This window comes from Coregonus clupeaformis, chromosome 7 (assembly GCF_020615455.1).
Source record: "Coregonus clupeaformis isolate EN_2021a chromosome 7, ASM2061545v1, whole genome shotgun sequence".
In the NCBI taxonomy this organism is placed as follows: Eukaryota; Metazoa; Chordata; class Actinopteri; order Salmoniformes; family Salmonidae; genus Coregonus; species Coregonus clupeaformis.
This window is the reverse complement of record NC_059198.1, coordinates 33,642,560-33,663,076: the sequence shown is the minus strand read 5'-3', so window position 1 is coordinate 33,663,076 and position 20,517 is coordinate 33,642,560.

Sequence of the window (20,517 nt, the reverse complement as noted above, 5' to 3'; positions counted from 1 at the left end):
ATAATTTGCAAATACATTCATAAAAATCCTACAATGTGATTTTCTGGAAAATGAATTCTCAATTTGTCTGTCATAGTTGACGTGTACCTATGATGAAAATTACAGGCCTCTCTCATCTTTTTAAGTGGGAGAACTTGCACAATTGGTGGCTGACTAAATACTTTTTTTCCCCACTGTATTTTGCTAAGGTGTATGTAAACTTCCGACTTCAAATGCATATGTAGGCCTATTTGTATTTACATTAGTGCCTTCAGAAAGTATTCACACCTCTTTACTTATTCCACATTTTGTTGTGTTACAGCCTGAATAAAACATTTATTAAATCAAGATTTTGTGTCACTGATCTACATACAATACTCCATAATGTCAAGGCGGAATTTTGTTGTAGACATTTTTTGAAATTAATCCATTTAAAGCTGAAATGCCTGAGTCAATAAGTATTCAATCCCTTTGTTATGGCAAGCCTAAATAAGTTCAGGAGTACAAATCTGCTTAACAATTCTCATAATAAGATGCATGGACTAATTCCGTGTTCAGTGGTTAACATGATTTTTGAATGACACCCCATCTCTGTAACCCACACATACAATTAATTATCTGTAAGGTCCCTCAATCAAGTAGTGAATTTCAAGCACAGATTGAACCACAAAGACCAGTGAGGTTTTTCAATGCCTCGCAAAGAAGGGCACCGATTGGTAGATGCCTTACAACCTGGAATTAAAATAGATTTTTGGTGGGTTTGTATCATTTGATTTACAGAACATACCTACCACTTTGAAGATGCAAAATAATTTTTTTGTGAAACAAACAAGAAATAAGACAAAAAAACAGAAAACTTGAGCGTGCATAACTATTCACCCCCCCCCCCCCCCAAAGTCAATACTTTGTAGAGCCACCTTTTGCAGCAAATACAGCTGCAAGTCTCTTGGGGTATGTCTCTATAAGCTTGGCACATCTAGCCACTTGGATTTTTGCCCATTCTTCAAGGCAAAACTGCTCCAGCTCCTTCAAGTTGGATGGGTTCCGATGGTGTACAGCAATCTTTAAGTCATACCACAGATTCTCAATTGGATTGAGGTCTGGGCTTTGACTAGGCCATTCCAAGACATTGAAATGTTTCCCCTTAAACCACTCGAGTGTTGCTTTAGCAGTAAGCTTAGGGTCATTGTCCTGCTGGAAGTTGAACCTCCGTCCCAGTCTGAAATCTCTGGAAGACTGAAACAGGTTTCCCTCAAGAATTTCCCTGTATTTAGCGCCATCCATCATTCCTTCAATTCTGATCAGTTTCCCAGTCCCTGCCAATGAAAAACATCCCCACAGCATGATGCTGCCACCACCATGCTTCACTGTGGGGATGGTGTTCTCGGGGTGATGAGAGGTGTTGGGTTTGCGCCAGACATAGCGTTTCCTTGATGGCCAAAAAGCTCAATTTTAGTCTCATCTGACCAAAGTACCTTCTTCCATATATTTGGGGAGTCTCCCACATGCCTTTTGGCGAACACCAAACGTGTTTGCTTATTTTTTTCTGGCCACTCTTCCGTAAAGCCCAGCTCTGTGGAGTGTACGGCTTAAAGTGGTCCTATGGACAGATACTCCAATCTCGGCTGTGGAGCTTTGCAGCTCCTTCAGGGTTACCTTTGGTCTCTTTGTTGCCTCTCTGATTAATGCCCTCCTTGCCTGGTCCATGAGTTTTGGTGGGCGGCCCTCTCTTGGCAGGTTTGTTGTGGTGCCATATTCTTTCCATTTTTTAATAATGGATTTAATTGTGCGTGGGATGTTCAAAGTTTCTGATATTTTTTTATAACCCAACCCTGATCTGTACTTCTCCACAACTTTGCTCCTGACCTGTTTGGAGAGCTCCTTGGTCTTCATGGTGCCGCTTGCTTGGTGGTGCCCCTTGCTTAGTGGTGTTGCAGTCTCTGGGGCCTTTCAGAACAGGTGTATATATACTGAGATCATGTGACAGATCATGTGACACTTAGATTGCACACAGGTGGACTTGATTTAACTAATTATGTGACTTCTGAAGGTTATTGGTTGCACCAGATCTTATTTAGGGGCTTCATAGCAAAGGGCGTTACTACATATGCACGCACCACTTTTCCATTATTTATTTTGTATAATTTTTTTAAACAAGTTATTTTTTTCATTTCACTTCACCAATTTGGACTATTTTGTGTATATGTATTACATGAAATCCAAATAAAAATCAATTTAAATTTCATGTTGTAATGCAACAAAATAGGAAAAACGCCAAGGGGGATGAATACTTTTGCAAGGCACTGTATTAATTAGGCTTTGGATGGTGTATCAATACACAGTCACTACAAAGATACAGATGACCTTCCTAACGCAGTCGCTGGAGAGGAAGGAAACTGCTCAGGGATTTCACCATGAGGCCAATGGTGACTTCAAAACAGTTACAGAGTTTAATGTCTGTGATATGAGAACTGAGGATGGATCAACAACATTGTAATAACTCCTCAATACTAACCTAATTGACAGATTGAAAAGAAGGAAGCCTGTACAAAATAAAAACAAGCCACTTAAGTAATACTGCAAAACATGTGGCAAAGAAATTAACTTTTTGTCTTGAATACAAAGCGTTATGTTTGGGGCAAATCCAACACAACACATTACTGAGTACCACTCTTCATATTTTCAATGAAGGTGGTGGCTGCATCATGTTATGGGTATGCTTGTCATCGACAAGGACTAGGGAGTTATTTAGGATAAAAAGGTACGGAATACAGCTAAAAGCATTTGACAGAGATTGAAGAATCTTGAAAAGAATAATGGGCAAACGTTGCAAAATCCAGAAAGATTCACAGCTGTAATCGCTGCCAAAGGTGCTTCTACTAAAAGTATTGATTCAGGGGTGTGAATACTTATGTAAATGAGATATTTCTGTATTTCATTTTCAATAAATTTGCTAAAATAAAAAAAATATGTTTTCATGTTGTCATTATGGGGTATTGTGTTTAGATGGGTGAGAAAAACATCTATTTAATCAATTTTGAATTCAAGCTGTAACACAACAAAGTGTGAAATAAGTCAAGGGCAATGTTCCCTCTAAACTGCGTGCGCATAGCCCCAAGACTGCCGCGCAGTTTCCCTGGGACTGCCGTGCAGAAATATTAGCCCACAGAGAGAAGCACGAGACTGAACTTCACTCAATTTTCTAGAGCAGTGGTCACCAACCGGTCGATTGCGATCTTCGAAGGCATTCCTATTCGATCGCCAAACATTTCTGTAAAAAACCCAACGATAAAGCCTTGTGTTCCTATTTTAATTTTTTTCCTCTCGGGCTGTTGACGCTATGTGCACCCTGGTAGGCAAACTGTTGCCATTTTAAACCATTTAATGTGTCTGAAGATACAAACTCTGCCTTCCCGGTGGGCCCAGAGAGCAAATCAAGTGCACTTTAGGTCTACCGCTGGAAAATCGGATGGCTCAGATGACCATGTCTGCAGTAACGTAGCAGGCATAAAAGAAAACTACAGCAAAGTTGATACTGTGAGATTTCTAAACATTTAAAACCATGACTAGAGAGAGACTGTCAACGAATACAGCAAAGAGATGCTGTTTTTATGAGTGAGTTCATGTTTAAGTTCTTACTCAGCACTGTCAACACTTTGTATTCAACACTTTTATAAGCCATAAAATGTGAGTTTTCCCTATTTCCACTCAGCGCTACAACAAGCACTGGAGCAGTAATGAATGAGTAGGAAAGTGTATCTATAGGCTTGCGTTGTTGTTGTTATTAGAGGCTTGGGTCTTTTTTAATATAGAGGAATATTTCACTTTCTCTGTTCATAGGAGTAACAACATGAATTTGTGCATGAGGCAGAAATAATGTGGTGCGACTCGAGTTTTGCCATCATCTGGAAGGCCGTGTCCCTTTTTGGTAAGGGAGAGCGGAGGGATGTTGAGAGGCGGACCCTCAGTCTGCTGCTCTCTGTCTCTGAGACTGAGCATCAAATGCAAGCACAATAAAATTAAAATAAAAATCACATGATTTAAATGTATGCTCACTCAGCTGTGCTTCACAAGTAATACAACAACGGATCTATTACTGGTGTGATCATATAGCCACCTCAAATTTTGAAATATAATTTTTTTTAATGGCCCGAACAAGTTCAAGCAAAGCCAATATGCGGTGATAGTGTATTGGGCCTATAGCCTATTGCACAAACCTCATTGCTACAGTACTGTTTTTAATTGGTTAATGTTGCATTTTGACTCAAAGTGATCTTGACTCAGAAAGGTTTGGTGACCTCTGTTCTAGAGTTTTCTCTGTTAATGCTATCAACGTTTCTCTTTACTGTGGCAATTGTGATCGAAACAACGCAATATTAGCCACTTTCAATGCAACATACTGAAACAAAACTCTGCAAGAGATTTTGTTGTAGGAAGAACGCATCGGAGTGGGATTCTATTGCATTGACGTACACTACTCAGCCCTTACTCTACACAGACCAGTGCGGCATAAACAATCAGAGCTGCAGTAGGCCTATATGCAAATAGACCATTGCCATATACGGATCTTTGCAATTTACTGTGATCTGGACTGTGTTTACAGCATGAGCGGTCGTGAGTAGATGCACTTGTTTACAGATAAAATCGAGAGCTCCATGTAGCCACATGTGCACATTTTGAGTGATTGCATTCTACAAGAGCACAAAACGTATACATTTTTGAAAAGGGAGTCAGGTAAAGATATATATTTTTTGTCTTAAAGGGGCAGTGTTGTATTTTGAGACAGGCTTGAATAAGCTAAGCAGCCAATAGGCAGAGGGTAGCATCATTTGTCTGATTCTCTGTAACAATGGTATGGGAATAATAATGCATTTTATTTTGTAAAGTACATTAAACAACACAACAACATTTCAGTCACTGTCACGTTCGTTTAAGGACGGGTCAGACTAAGGCGCAGCGTGAAATGCATGCATGTTTATTACTATGATAAACACACGAACAAAACAAACGAACCGTGAAGTCCTAAGGCTGAACACAATAGAAGCCTCTACACACGGAACAAGATCCCACAACTAGTGATTGCCAATAGGTTGCCTAAGTATGATCCCCAATCAGAGACAACAAGCGACACCTGTCTCTGATTGGGAATCACACCCGGCCAAACATAGACATACAACACCTAGAACTAAACATATAAAATACAAAGTAGAATTCCACACCCTGACTCAACATACTAGAGTCCCATAAGTCAGGGCGTGACAGTCACCTAATGTCAAGACCTGCATGTTTGTTTTTCAAAAGTCTCATGGAATGTAGGCCTACATTGAACACCACACATTGGCTGCTACTGTAGGCTGAATGATTGGACAGCTATTTCCATGTTAAAATGTTATGGGATGCATTTTCTCCATTGTTTTTGATGGTAGGCCACTCTGGTAGGCCTACATTATGAGTTTCTATGCCTTTAGTTTTCCATGTGGACCAATTGATTGGTGTATTCTGAAAAGCTATCCAAGGATTGTTCCATAGAGTTGTGTTTTTTGCGAGTGGTATATTTTCGAGTTTGAGTTTATTTATATTTTTACAGGGACAGTGCACATTAATCAACGTTTCAGAAAAGTGCCGGTTTTAGCCAGTCGGCTAATTTTCAACCACAGTCCCTGGGTAGGTTATTAAAAACAATTACAATAACAATACAGACAAACAATGAGCAGTGAGCACATGCAGAGCAACATAGAACAAGCAACACGTAGCTCTCAGACAGAGCAATAGCACAAAAAGCAACAAAATACATAAAAGCAACAAGAATCCGTTACATTTTATTTCATATTGTTTTAGTGTTCTTAACTATGAAGTTGATAATGTTCTTAGCTTAATCCTTTTTTTTATTGAAGCTCGTTTACTGCATTTCTACACAATTTTAAAACTCAAAAATGCAATTTGGAGAACAGCATGAATAAAAATCACATCAAATCAAATCAAATGTTATTTGACACATACACGTGTTTAGCACGAAATGCTTGTGCTTCTGGCTCCGACTGTGCAGTAATATCTAACAAGTAATATCTAACAATTTCACAACATATACCCAATACACACAAAACTAGTAAGGAATGCGATTTAAGAATATATACATATATGGACAAGCAATGACAGAGTGGCATGGACTAAGATACAGTAGAATATTATAGAATAGAATGCAGTATATACATATGAGATGAGTAGTGCAATATATGTAAACATTATTAAAGTGTTCAATTTCTTAAAGTAGCTGTCACGCTCTGGCTCCGGGACTTTGTATTTTGAGCCAGGGTGTGTTCGTTTTGTTGTGTTTTGATTGGTTGTCTTTGGTTGTGTTTTCGTGGTTAATCGAGTGACTCCCAATCAGAGGTAACGAGTGTCAGCTGTCGGCTCGTTATCTCTGATTGGGAGCCATATTTAAACTGTCTGTGTTCACCTTGTGGTTGTGGGTTTTTGTTCCGGTTTCAGTCATTGTCGCTGTGGACTTCACTATCGTCATTTGATTTGTTGTTTTCGTGGTTGCTTTAAGTTAATAAAGTCAACATGTTCGCTCAACACGCTGCACCTTGGTCCGCTTCCTTAGACGATCGTGACAGAAAAACCCACCACAAAAGGACCAAGCAGCGTATACAGGAACACCCGCAGGAGAGAATGCTGGTGGATGTCCTCCTCGGCTGGGGACATATTACGCAGGAGGAGGCCGTCCGGTACCGGAGGGCGATGAAGGGGGAGACCCAGGATGGAGAGGAGCAACGGCGTCAGCAGGGCCATAGTCGGATGGAAGAGAGGCAACCCCAAAGAAATTTTTTGGGGGGGCACACGGCATGGGCGACTGGGCAGCAGGAGGCTGCCACAGGGAGATGTGGAGAGAAGGCTATCGGATTACGGGAGCCATTGGCGAGTAGAGGGAGGGAAGTTGTTGTGGCACGGCGTGAGAGACTGATGTGTGTTACCAGTCCGGTCCGGCCCGTTCCTGATCCCCAGTTAAGGCCAGTGGTGTGTGTTCCCGGTACGGACCGGCCTGTTCCTACTCCACGCACCAAGCCCACGGTGTGCGTCGCCAGTCCAGCCCGGCCTGTTCCTGCTCTACGCACCAAGTCTACGGTGTGCGTCGACAGCCCTGCCCAGCCTGTTCCTGCTCTACGCACCAAGTCTACGGTGTGCGTCGACAGCCCTGCCCGGCCTGTTCCTGCTCTACGCACCAAGTCTACGGTGTGCGTCGACAGCCCTGCCCGGCCTGTTCCTGCTCTACGCACCAAGTCTACGGTGTGCGTCGACAGCCCTGCCCGGCCTGTTCCTGCTCTACGCACCAAGTCTACGGTGTGCGTCGACAGCCCTGCCCGGCCTGTTCCTGCTCTACGCACCAAGTCTACGGTGTGCGTCGACAGCCCTGCCCGGCCTGTCCCTGCTCCACGCACCAAGCCTACGGGGTGCGTCGCCAGCCCAGCCCGGCCTGTCCCTGCTCTACGCACCAAGCCTACGGGGTGCGTCGCCAGCCCAGCCCGGCCTGTCCCTGCTCTACGCACCAAGCCTACGGGGTGCGTCGCCAGCCCAGCCCGGCCTGTCCCTGCTCCACGCACAAAGCCTACGGGGTGCGTCGCCAGCCCAGCCCGGCCTGTTCCTGCTCCACGCACCAAGCCTACGGGGTGCGTCGCCAGCCCAGCCCGGCCTGTCCCTGCTCTACGCACAAAGCCTACGGTGTGCGTCGTCGGCCTGGTCCAGCCCGTTCCTGCTACTCGCACCCGAGCCAGGGGTGCAGTCGTCGGCCTGGTCCAGCCCGTTCCTGCTACTCGCACCAAGCCAAGGGTGCGAGTCGTCAGCCTGGTCCAGCTCGTCCCTGCTACTCGCACCAAGCCAAGGGTGCGAGCCGTCAGCCTGATCCAGCCCATTCCTGCTACTCGCACCAAGCCAGGGATGCGAGTCGTCAGCCTGGTGAGGTCCGTTCCGGCTCCACACACCAAGCCTAGGGTGCGTATCGTCAGTCCAGATCCTACCAGCTGGGTCAGATCGGACCGGGGCGCTACGGGGGATTGAAGAGGGGTGGTGGTCAAGCCCGAGCCGGAGCCGCCTCCGAGGAGCAATGCCCACCCAGCCCTCCCCTGTTTGGGGTTTTTGAGGCGCGGTCGCAGTCCGCGCCTTTAGGGGGGGGTACTGTCACGCTCTGGCTCCGGGACTTTGTATTTTGAGCCAGGGTGTGTTCGTTTTGTTGTGTTTTGGTTGGTTGTCTTTGGTTGTGTTTTCGTGGTTAATCGAGTGACTCCCAATCAGAGGTAACGAGTGTCAGCTGTCGGCTCGTTATCTCTGATTGGGAGCCATATTTAAACTGTCTGTGTTCACCTTGTGGTTGTGGGTTTTTGTTCCGGTTTCAGTCATTGTCGCTGTGGACTTCACTATCGTCATTTGATTTGTTGTTTTCGTGGTTGCTTTAAGTTAATAAAGTCAACATGTTCGCTCAACACGCTGCGCCTTGGTCCGCTTCCTTAGACGATCGTGACAGTAGCCAGTGATTTTAATAGGCAGCAGCAGCCTCTAATGTGCTAGTGATGGCTCTTTAACAGTCTGATGGCCTTGAGATAGAAGCTGTTTTTCATTCTCTCAGTCCCAGCTTTGATGCACCTGTACTGACCTTGCCTTCTGGATGATAACGGGGTGAACAGGCAGTGGCTCGGGTGGTTGATGTCCTTGATGATCTTTTTGGCCTTCCTGTGACATCGGGTGCTGTATGGGTAGTTTGCTCCCGGTAATGCGTTTGGCAGATGCATTTGTCAGTACAGTTGCCGTACCAGGCGGTGATACAGCCCGACAGGATGCTCTCAATTGTGCATCTGTAAAAGTTTGTGAGGGTTTTAGGTGGTAAGCCAAATTTCTTCAGCCTCCTGAGGTTGAAGAGGCTCTGTTGCGCCTTCTTCACCACACTGTCTGCGTGGGTGGACCATTTCAGTTTGTCGGTGATGTGTACGCCAAGGAACTTGAAGCTTTCCACCTTATCGTCGATGAGGATAGGGGGGTGCACCCTCTGCTGTTTCCTGAAGTCCACGATCATCTCCTTTGTTTTGTTAATGTTGAGTGAGAGGTTATTTTCCTGGCACCACACGCCCAGAGCCCTCACCTCCTCCCTGTAGGCGGTCTCGTCATTGTTGGTAATCAAGCCTACGACTGTTGTGTCGTCTGCAAACTTGATGATTGAGTTGGAGGCGTGCTTGGCCACGCAGTCATGGGTGAACAGGAGTACAGGAGGGGGCTGAGCACGCACCCTTGTGGGGCCTCAGAGTTGAGGATCAGCGAAGTGGAGATGTTGTTTCCTACCTTCACCACCTGGGGGCGGCCCATCAGGAAGTCCAGGACCCAGTTGCACAGGGCGGGGTTCCTCTTGTCCAGATGGCATAGGGCAGTGTGCAGTGTGATGGCGATTGCATCGTCTGTGGATCTATTGGGGCAGTATTTAAATTGGAGTGGGTCTAGGGTGACAGGTAAGGTAGAGGTGATATGATCCTTGACTAGTCTCTCAAAGCACTTCATGATGACAGAGGTGAGTGCTACAGGGCGATAGTCATTTAGTTCAGTTACCTTTGCTTTCTTGGGTACAGGAACAATGGTGGCCATCTTGAAGCATGTGGGAACAGCAGACTGGGAAAGGGAGAGATTGAATATGTCCGTAAACACACCAGCCAGCTGGTCTGCGCATGCTCTGAGGACGCGGCTAGGGATGCCGTCTGGGCCGGCAGCCTTGCGGGGTTTAACATGCTTAAATGTCTTAATCACGTCGGCCATGGAGAAGGAGAGACCACAGTCCTTGGTAGTGGGCCTCGTCAGTGGCACTGTGTTATCCTCAAAGCGGGCGAAGAAGGTGTTTAGCTTGTCTGGATGCGAGACGTCGGTGTCGGCGACGTGGCTGGTTTTCCTTTTGTAGTCCGTGATTGTCTGTAGACCCTGCCACATACGTCTCGTGTCTGAACCGTTGAATTGCGACTCCACTTTGTCTCTATACTGATGTTTTGCCAGTTTAATTGCCTTGCAGAGTGAGTAGCTACACTGTTTGTATTCTGCCATATTCCCAGTCACCTTGGCATGGTTGAATGCGGTGGTTCGCGCTTTCAGATTTGCACGAATGCTGCCATCTATCCACGGTTTCTGGTTAGGGTAGGTTTTAATAGTCACAGTGGGCACAACATCACCTATACACTTCCTGATAAACTCAGTCACCATTTCAGTGTATTCGTTTAAATTATTTCCGGAAGCTACCCGGAACATATCCCAGTCTGCGTGATCAAAACAATCTTGAAGCGTGGATTCCAATTGGTCAGACCAGCGTTGAGTAGTCCTTAGCACAGGTACTTCTTGTTTGAGTTTCTGCCTATAGGAAGGGAGAAGCAAAATGGAGTCGTGGTCAGATTTGCCAAAAGGAGGGCGGGGGAGGGCCTTATAACCATCCCGGAAGTTCGAATAGCAATGGTCGAGGATTTTAGCAGTGCGAGTACAACAGTCGATATGTTGATAGAACTTTGGCAGCCTAGTCCTCAAATTTGCTTTGTTAAAATCCCTGGCTACAATAAATGCAGCCTCAGGATATGTGGTGTCCAGTTTGCATAAGGTCCAGTGAAGTTCTTTGAGGGCCGCCGTGGTATCGGCTTGAGGGGGGATGTACACGGCCGTGACTATAACCGAAGGAAATTCTCTTGGGAGATAATACGGTTGGCATTTGATTGTGAGATATTCTAGGTCGGGTGAACAGAAGGACTCAAGTTCCTCTATGTTACTACAATTACACCATGAGTCGTTAATCATGAAACACACACCTCTGCCCTTCTGCTTCCCGGAGAGATATTTATTCCTGTCTGCGCGATGAACTGAGAACCCATCTGGCTGGACCGATTCCGACAGAATATCCCAAGAGAGCCATGTTTCAGTGAAACAGAGGATGTTACAGGTCTTGATGTCTCTCTGGAAGGAAATCCTTGCCCGTAGTTTTTAAATTTTTATTTCACCTTTATTTAACCAGGTAAGCCAGTTGAGAACAAGTTCTCATTTACAACTGCGACCTGGCCAAGATAAAGCAAAGCAGTGCGATAAAAACAACAACACAGAGTTACATATGGGGTAAAAAAACATAAAGTCAAAAAATACAACAGAAAATATATATACAGTGTGTGCAAATGTAGCAAGTTATGGAGGTAAGGCAATAAATAGGCTATAGTGCAAAATAATTACAATTAGTATTAACACTGGAATGCTAGATGTGCAAGAGATTATGTGCAAATAGAGATACTGGGGTGCAAAAGAGCAAAATAAATAAGAATATAGGGATGAGGTAGTTGGGTGGGCTAATTTCAGATGGGCTGTGTACAGGTGCAGTGATCGGTAAGGTGCTCTGACAACTGATGCTTAAAGTTAGTGAGGGAGATAAGAGTCTCCAGCTTCAGAGATTTTTGCAATTCGTTCCAGTCATTGGTAGCAGAGAACTGGAAGGAATGGCGGCCAAAGGAGGTGTTGGCTTTGGGAATGACCAGTGAGATATACCTGCTGGAGCGCAGACTACGGGTGGGTGCTGCTATGGTGACCAATGAGCTAAGATAAGGCAGGGATTTGCCTAGCAGTGATTTATAGATGGCCTGGAGCCAGTGGGTTTGACGACGAACATGTAGTGAGGACCAGCCAACAAGAGCGTACAGGTCACAGTAGTGGGTAGTGTATGGGGCTTTGGAGACAAAACGGATGGCACTGTGATAGACTACATCCAATTTGCTGAGTAGAGTGTTGGAGGCTATTTTGTAAATGACATCGCCGAAGTCAAGGATCGGTAGGATAGTCGTTGAGCTTGTTAACCAAAGACTGAACATTAGCGAGTAGAATCCTTGGAAGCGGTGGGTGGTGTGCACGCCTCCTAAGTCGAACCAGCAGGCTGCTCCGAGTGCCTCTCCTCCGCCGGCGATGTTTTGGGTCAGCCACTGGAATCAGTTCAGTTGCCCTGGGTAGAGCAAACAAAGGATCTGCTTCGGGAAAGTCGCATTCCTGGTCGTAATGCTGGTGAGTTACTGCCGCTGTGATATCCAATAGTTTTTCCCGGCTGTATGTAATGATGCAAAACACTTTCTGAGCTAATAATGTAAAAAATAATACAAAAAAAATACAAAATACTGCAAAGTTTCCTAAGAGCTAGTCGCGAGGCCGCCATCTTCGTCGGCACTAGGTACGAATAAGTTGAATGTGCAATGTTATTGACAATTTCTAATTATTATTACTAAATTCTATAGTTTGAGTAACATCAGTGATTTAAACAAACAGTTAATGTATTTTAAAACAATAATCTATTTCCATTACAGGGAACAGTGTCCAGATTTTAAAGTAGATTGAAGTACATGTTTTAATCAATCAATCAATCAATTTTATTTTATATAGCCCTTCGTACATCAGCTAATATCTCGAAGTGCTGTACAGAAACCCAGCCTAAAACCCCAAACAGCTAGTAATGCAGGTGTAGAAGCACGGTGGCTAGGAAAAACTCCCTAGAAAGGCCAAAACCTAGGAAGAAACCTAGAGAGGAACCAGGCTATGAGGGGTGGCCAGTCCTCTTCTGGCTGTGCCGGGTGGAGATTATAACAGAACCATACCAAGATGTTCAAAAATGTTCATAAGTGACAAGCATGGTCAAATAATAATCAGGAATAAATCTCAGTTGGCTTTTCATAGCCGATCATTAAGAGTTGAAAACAGCAGGTCTGGGACAGGTAGGGGTTCCATAACCGCAGGCAGAACAGTTGAAACTGGAATAGCAGCAAGGCCAGGCGGACTGGGGACAGCAAGGAGTCACCACGGCCGGTAGTCCCGACGTATGGTCCTAGGGCTCAGGTCTCTCAGTTGGCTTTTCATAGCCGATCATTAAGAGTTGAAAACAGCAGGTCTGGGACAGGTAGGGGTTTCGTAAATCGCAGGCAGAACAGTTGAAACTGGAATAGCAGCAAGGCCAGGCGGACTGGGGACAGCAAGGTGTCAGCATGCCCGGTAGTCCTGACGTATGGTCCTAGGGCTCAGGTTCTCAGAGAGAAGAGAGAACGAGAGAATTAGAGAGAGCATACTTAAATTCACACAGGACACTGGATAAGACAGGAGAAGTACTCCAGGTATAACCAACTAACCCCAGCCCCCCGACACATAAACTACTGCAGCATAAATACTGGAGGCTGAGACAGGAGCGGTCCGGAGACACTGTGGCCCCATCCGAAGAAACCCCGGACAGGGCCAAACAGGAAGGATATAACCCCACCCACTCTGCCAAAGCACAGCCCCCGCACCACTAGAGGGATATCCTCAACCACCAACTTACAATCCTGAGACAAGGCCGAGTATAGCCCACAGAGGTCTCCACCACAGCACAAACCAAGGGGGGCGCCAACCCAGACAGGAAGATCACGTCAGTAACTCAACCCACTCAAGTGACGCACCCCTCCTAGGGACGGCATGAAAGAGCACCAGCAAGCCAGTGACTCAGCCCCTGTAACAGGGTTAGAGGCAGAGAACCCCAGTGGAGAGAGGGGAACCGGCCTGGCAGAGACAGCAAGGGCTGTTCGTTGCTCCAGAGCCTTTCCGTTCACCTTCACACTCCTGGGCCAGACTACACTCAATCATATGACCTACTGAAGAGATAAGTCTTCAGTAAAGACTTAAAGGTTGAGACCGAGTCTGCGTCTCTCACATGGGTAGGCAGACTCTTCCATAAAAATGGAGATCTATAGGAGAAAGCCCTGCCTCCCGCTGTTTGCTTAGAAATTCTAGGGACAATTAGGAGGCCTCGTGCTCTTGTGACCGTAGCGTACGTATTGGTATGTACGGCAGGACCAACTCGGAAAGATAGGTAGGAGCAAGCCCATGTAACGCTTTATAGGTTAACAGTAAAACCTTGAAATCAGCCCTTGCCTTAACAGGAAGCCAGTGTAGGGAAGCTAGCACTGGAGTAATATGATCAAATTTCTTGGTTCTAGTCAGGATTCTAGCAGCCGTATTTAGCACTAACTGAAGTTTATTTAGTGCTTTATCCGGGTAGCCGGAAAGTAGAGCATTGCAGTAGTCTAACCTAGAAGTAACAAATGCATGGATTAATTTTTTCTGCATAATTTTTGGACAGAAAATTTCTGATTTTTGCAATGTTACGTAGATGGAAAAAAGCTGTCCTTGAAACAGTCTTGATATGTTCGTCAAAAGAGAGATCAGGGTCAAGAGTAACGCCGAGGTCCTTCACAGTTTTATTTGAGACGACTTTACAACCATCAAGATGAATTGTCAGATTTAACAGAAGATCTCTTTGTTTCTTGGGACCTAGAACAAGCATCTCTGTTTTGTCCGAGTTTAAAAGTAGAAAGTTTTCAGCCATCCACTTCCCTTATGTCTGAAACACAGGCTTCTAGCGAGGGCAATTTTGGGGCTTCACCATGTTTCATTGAAATGTACAGCTGTGTGTCATCTGCATAGCAGTGAAAGTTAACATTATGTTTTCGAATAACATCCCCAAGAGGTAAAATATATAGTGAAAACAATAGTGGTCCTAAAACGGAACCTTGAGGAACACCGAAATGTACAGTTGATTTGTCGGAGGACAGACCATTCACAGAGACAAACTGATATCTTTCCGACAGGTAAGATCTAAACCAGGCCAGAACTTGTCCGTGTAGACCAATTTGGGTTTCCAGTCTCTCCAAAAGAATGTGGTGATCGATGGTGTCAAAGGCAGCACTAAGGTCTAGTAGCACGAGGACAGATGCAGAGCCTCGGTCTGACGCCATTAAAAGGTCATTTACCACCTTCACAAGTGCAGTCTCAGTGCTATGATGGGGTCTAAAACCAGACTGAAGCATTTCGTATACATTGTTTGTCTTCAGAAAGGCAGTGAGTTGCTGCGCAACAGCTTTTTCTAAAATTTTTGAGAGGAATGGAAGATTCGATATAGGCCGATAGTTTTTTATATTTTCCGGGTCAAGGTTTGGCTTTTTCAAGAGAGGCTTTATCACTGCCACTTTTAGTGAGTTTGGTACACATCCGGTGGATAGAGAGCTGTTTATTATGTTCAACATAGGAGGGCCAAGCACAGGAAGCAGCTCCTTCAGCAGTTTAGTGGGAATAGGATCCAGTATGCAGCTTGAAGGTTTAGAGGCCATGATTATTTTCATCATTGTGTCAAGAGATATAGTACTAAAACACTTAAGTGTCTCTCCCGATCCCAGGCCCTCGCAGAGTCTGGCAGATCCAGGACAGCTAAGCCCTGGAGGAATACGCAGATTCAAAGAGGAGTCCGTAATTTGCTTTCTAATGGTCATGATCTTTTCCTCAAAGAAGTTCATGAATTTATTACTGCTGAAGTGAAAGCCATCCTCTCTTGGGGAATGCTGCTTTTTAGTTAGCTTTGCAACAGTATCAAAAAGAAATTTTGGATTGTTCTTATTTTCCTCGATTAAGTTGGAAAAGTAGGATGATCGAGCAGCAGTGAGGGCTCTTCGGTACTGCACGGTACTGTCTTTCCAAGCTAGTCGGAAGATTTCTAGTTTGGTGTGGCGCCATTTCCGTTCCAATTTCCTGGAAGCTTGCTTCAAAGCTTTTTTTTTATTATTGGATATTAAGCTGATAAGACAGCACCAACTTTTCGAAGGTTCTAGATTTGTTAAACAACAGGTTTTTATAAATGACTAAATCAATGCAACAGGTTAAAATGATAAGATTACTGGAAAGGGGTTCCGGGATTGTTTACTTAAGAAGGTGTTTGTTCCGCTCAACCGGACACCGTATCATCTGATGTGTTTTAAGTTTACCCCATGGTTTGCAAGCACCCACACACAACACACCTGTTATTAATATTTCTTAGTGGGGTTAATACCGTGTTTGTTTTATTGTGTGGGGTCTATTTTATTTGGTTTTAGTGGGTTTTTCATCGGTTAGAGAAGATGTATCTTAAGGGGCACACAAATTACATTTTTGGGAGTTTTAATTGAACAGGTGAATTCTTTTGATGATAAATATACTGAAGACACTTACTGTAACCCTTGGATACGAAATGTATGAAATGTTTGACTGTTTTTAAATAATTTGTCTAATATAGAAAGAAACACTTAATTGAAGGGTTTGAATGACCTCTGACCTCTGTCCTGACTTTCTAGTGTGGTTTGATCACCCTCACTGGGAAGCCGAGAGACATTGGGTGATGATTTAAAGGTCATATGTAATTCTGATTTGAAGGTCTTTTGTAATACTGATAATTATGACAAAGTTTATAGTTCATAGCCATATTTGTGTGTCGGACCACGGGAGAAAGAGAGGGCGTTAACCTTGAATACAGGAAGGCTGTCTTAAGTCTATTTTCCTATGACCTTATGTGTACAATTCTTTCTTTACGGGGTTATTAAGAGTAGTAATTCTAATTCGATTTAACCAGCAGTTGTTTGTTTGTTCTGTTTCTGTCTTGCTTTAATATAAATCTCACCAGATTGGGCCGGCTGGATGGTCGAGATTTCTCCCTAAGAATTAGCTGTCTAACTCCCTGACCCTGTAACTCTGCTGTGAGGTCGTCGATATGATGGGGGAGTATAAGCCAATTTGAAAAAAATCATTTAAATTATGTGTTGTTATTCTCTTTGACATGTGTCTTAGAAATTTGTATTGAGAATATTGGTAGAAGTAATAATTTATCATACAGTGAATAATTTGTCAGGATGCCCTAAACTAAACTGTTGTTCTGATCTGTCCTCTCTCGAGGTAATGGCGAAGGTGACCACAGATGGTATCTAGATGCATGGAAGGGACAATTTGACCAAACAGTGTGGACCTCAAACCCCCTCTGACCGGCTGAAGTAATGGCGGAAATGACGTTCAGTATGGTCCTTCACCACTTCTACCGTGAGACCTGAGTCCGAGCCGGCCACCTGTACACAGCATCCAGTCGAAGCTATCAACTGCCTTTTCTCTCAGGAGTGCAACAGGAGTCCACGTGGAGTGAGCATGGAGAGAGATCCATTCCAATGTTCTCTCATGTTGCTGGTATACTGGTTGGCAAATGGACAAGACATAATGGGTGGTAAAGGTGGTGGCGTCCCAGGTGAGACATTATCATGGGCCATCCACTTTGAACATTTGCACAATTGGGAAGATGAACTGTGAAGCTATCTGAAGAAGACAATGAAGAGACGCCAGATTGAGTGCCGGGGAGAGAGGGGGTTGGTCAACTGTGCCCATAATTGATTTAGAATTGTCCAAAATTGTTTATTTGGGGTATCAATTTGATTGTGGAGGTCTACACACTGCAAAATGTATAGTAATTTAGACTGAGAATGCATTGAGATACTGATCTGTAATTATAACCATGATGAGAAAGTTAATGCTAGAATTGTGGATAATTATACTGTATGTTAATGTAAATGCACATTCTGCTTGTGCCGATGTGTGCTAAGTTGAGGGTTTTAACTTTGAGTGATAGAACCAACGTAAATCACTGAGCAATGTCATTCTAAATTTGGGTTGGATAATTAATTGGTTTTAATTATGATTTGTAAACTGAATGATTTTTTGTAAACTGACTGATTGACTTGAGCAAAACATTGTTTTTCTATGTTTATAACTATATAAGTAGGGAGCAATGAATGTGTTATGGGTTAGATTACATTATTTGTGTAAGTGTATTTGTGGAGAAAATGGTCATCGTGGAAGGAGAGCCCCCTTTCCCCTTACCTGCTTGAGTGAAAATTGCTTGTGTGCCAAAAGCGCAGCCTCAGACTTTAGAGGTAACTGTGTCTAGAGTGTTTCCTGTTGTTTTGACACCTCACTAGAATAGGGACGATTGCCCACTTTGTTGTAATGAAGAATACACCACTGTGAGTGTCACGGATTCAGCTGAGGCTGCCCCTCCTCCTTGCTCGGGCAGGCTTAGGCGTTCGTCGTCACCGGAGTACTAGCTACTACCGATCCATGTATCTATGTTCGACTTGTTTTGTCTTAATTGGTCACACCTGTTTCCCATCATGTAGTTATGTCTTCCCTATTTAATCCTCTGTCTCACACTGTGTGTTGTGCGTGTTTGTTCATGTTTTGGTTGTCGTTAGTGTGTGGGTTTGTTCCCTCCCTGCGTGGAGGTTGTTGTTCATTCATTTACCTACGAGTAAAGTACGCCTTTTGATTAGCTCTGTGTCCTGCGCCTGACTTCGCCTACCGCATTACACTGACGCCTTGACAGTGAGATTGTTTGTTATTTTTCCTTTAAGGTTGATAAGGGATTATCAAAAGGGTGGAATGTCAGGGGAAATGTACGTATTTACCTGCCTTGTTGATTATATCTGTATGAATATTGATAGATATCTTTCTATTGCTATGGGATTTCTTAACTACTGCTGTGCTTTTCATAAGGATGGTTCCTTCTAGCTCCTTGCAGCTGGTCTGGGTGTATCGTCAAGGACATGGTGTGACTCGAGTTTAGAGATAGTTTTATTAACAGAACAGACCTGTATTGTCTCCCCTCATCTTTGCTTCTGTTCAACAAGAGCCTCTGAGAGTGACCACAATTTTTCAGTTAATCCTGTCTTTTGTCTTCCAAGGGCACAGCTGTGTGGAGATATGAGGTGAAACGGAACTAACGTTATCACTTGTTTGTGCGGAATGACCCGATTCACATAGCCACGAAGAAAACAAGGTAGCTCCTGATCTGCCGGGGAGGGGTGGAACCAGCCATGACTAAGCATTTTTAGGTCCACTATATAAGACGTCAGCATTTCCTGTTCGTTGGGCTCTCACCAGCTCCATTATTGCAATAATTAATCGATATCAAATAAGGTTTGATTGTTTGAAGAAATGACAAAGTCTCTCTCACTTGATTAGAATTTCCACGACACTAGCCCAGCCCACATTCTTCTGTCATTCACTGGTGAATTTCACCCACTTTACACAGTGATGTTGTCGGTTTAGATGTTAAGATCATCCAAGATGGCGTAGCAGTGCGGTCGTGTACTATGTGTGTGTCCGTGTAAATAGCCAGTTTTTTGTATTTTTCGTACATATTTTCCTATCACACTTATCATCCTTCTACTAAATATACTTTCCTGCAACCCGCCTCACTCAATGTGGAACGGATTCTATTATTGACTTACCTTTTATCTAGAATCTCCAGTTGATACCAGCTAGCCAGCTAACTAGCTACTTGCTATTAGCCACCGTTAGCGGTTTTCACCCAGAACATCAGATTTTCTGCCGGAATAACTGAATCACTGGACATTAACACCGGATCGCAACTAGCTAGCCGCAACCGAATGGATATTGCTGTTGGCTAATCACCACTGCCCCCGAAGCAAGCAACAGTTAGCCTTGAGCTAGCCTCGAGCCAGGCCCATATCCCGGCTATCTACCTCTCTGTCTACCGGACGGGAGTAGCCAGCTAACTAGCTACTTGCTATTAGCCACCGTTAGTGGTTTTTCACCATTGTCCGTGGCCTGCACTACCTACCAGCCAGCTCTAGCCTGGACTATTATCGGCCAGTCTGCACTGTCTGCACAGCGCGTTATCGACCCAGAACATATCGGTTTTTCTGCCGGAATCACTGAATCACTGGACCTTTAACTCCAGATCATCGCAACTAGCTAGCTGCAACCAAACATATGTTGTTGTCGGCTAATCAGCCTTGAGCTAGCCTCGAGTCAGGCCCATCTCCCGGCTATCTACCTCTCTGTCAACCGGACGGGACCTCCTAGAGTCGACACAGAGCCTCGCCGATCCATCACGACTGGTCTGCCGACGTAATCGACTGTGGCTTCAACAGGCTTCCCATTGCGACGACCACGAAGATCCATCTGCTAGCCCCGGCCCGCTAGCACACGCAAACAACAGCCGTGCTTCCTGCTAGCCAGTGCTGTAGCACCAATTCGAACTGCTCTCGGACTCACATATTGCTGTTCACTGGACCTTATGATCACTCAGCTGCACAGCTGATGCCTGCTGGACTGTTCCTTTACACGGTACCCTGTCCTTGTCTGTTTAGCCTCAGCCCAAACTTTCATTGCCATTACCAGTTGTTGTCTTAGCTCTCTCAAATAACACCTGTGATTGCTTTATGCCTCTCTCCCATGTCAATATGCCTTGCCTATTGCTGTTCCAGTTAGTTCTTATTATACAATTTCACTGTAAAGCCCCAAGTCCCTCTCAAACTGCCTCAAATAGCTCCTTTGTTCCACCCCCCATACACGCGGAGACCGGCTCAATCTCTTTCATTGTTACCCAACGCTTAGGTTTACCTCCACTGTACTCATATCCTTCCATATCCTTGTCTGTACATAATGCCCTGAATCTATTCTACAATGCCCGGAAATCTTCCCCCTTTACTCTCTGTACCCAACGCACTAGAAGACCAGTTCTTAAAGCCTTTAGCCGTATACTTATTCTAGTCCTCCTCTGTTCCTCTGGTGATGTAGAGGTTAACCCAGGCCCTGCAGCCCCCAGTATCACTCCTACTCCCCAGGAGCTATCATTTGTTGACTTCTGTAACCGTAAAAGCATAGTTT